Here is a 1,100-nt window from a genome sequence, read left to right on the forward strand (position 1 = left end):
AAGGTTTCCCTCCAAACAGCTGAATAAAGCAGAAAAGGCGCCAGAGCTGCAGCGGGGCCGCTGTAGGATAACTCTGGGATGCAGGCAGGGRTGTGCTGTGGGGGATCCCACTGTGCCCTGCCTGCAGGTCGGGTGAGCACCCCCGAGCAGAGGGGGATGGCCAAGCTCGGTTCTAATGCAGAGAAGGTACCAGCAAGGCTCAGCTCAGTGCCCACAGGCTGCAGCTGGAGGGGATCCTGTCCTGTTTGGGAACAGGAGCTGCGGGGAGGAGGAGGAGGAGGTGGCAGATAATCCAGGGAGAGCGTGGGTGGGTGTGCTGAGTGCCCAGAGTGGCACGGGGGCTGAGGGGATCCCTGGAACCCTGTCCTGTGCAGGAGGGAGCTCAGAGCTCACTCTGTGCCTGTGCTGTGCGGCGCCATCTCCCCACGCTTGTGTGYTTGCTCTGCTTACAGAGGTGTTCTCCTTCTTGCTCATTTAGCCATTGCTGTGTTCTTTTAATTAAATTAGCATCTTCTAATACATTTTGTCCTGCCATCACAATTTAATGTCAGTGCAGCTGCAGGAGCTCAGAGCAGCTCCAGGGCCCTGGTGGGGTGCACAGCCTGGCTCASGGGTGCTGGSATGAGCYGACACCATGGAGAGATGACYTTTTTGGGGTWMCTGGRTCCCATCCGTCATCTCCTGCAGTTTCCTGGGGCCTGTCAGGAGTGGGAGCACAGGGAGATCCATCCTCACCAGACACTCGCTATCCCTGGAAGCAGGGGAAGGGGATGGGGATGTCCTTAGAGGGGACTGGGTGGCTCAAGGCAGCCTCGGTGCTTGTCTGCTTCCTGCAGGCTGTCAGGAACTCTGCCCATCACAGTGCTCAGGCATCTCCTGTCCTTCCTCATCCTCCAGAGGCCATGTCCTGGCTGCTGAGCCCCAGTGCTCTGCCAGGGCCAGCGGGTCCCTGTGCCCTGAGATGGACACTCCACCCTCTCCGTGTTTGCACACCAGTCAGTTCTCCTCTTGAAGTGACTTTTGGGAGTGACAGCCGAGTGACAGTTGGTCAGCAGGGAATGGGGGCCAGGAGAGGGATCCATCTCACTGCTCTGTGCTCG

General features: G+C 58.9%; 1 protein-coding gene across 1 annotated transcript in view; it reads left to right on the plus strand.

The window, feature by feature from the left end:
* RBFOX3 (RNA binding fox-1 homolog 3) overlaps positions 1-1,100 on the plus strand; it is a 113,115-nt gene that overhangs the window by 61,356 nt on the left and 50,659 nt on the right. The window lies entirely within an intron of this gene.

This window comes from Malurus melanocephalus, unplaced genomic scaffold (genome assembly GCF_030028575.1).
Source record: "Malurus melanocephalus ecotype Western Australia unplaced genomic scaffold, MMel_1.1 scaffold_453, whole genome shotgun sequence".
Classification (NCBI taxonomy): Eukaryota; Metazoa; Chordata; class Aves; order Passeriformes; family Maluridae; genus Malurus; species Malurus melanocephalus.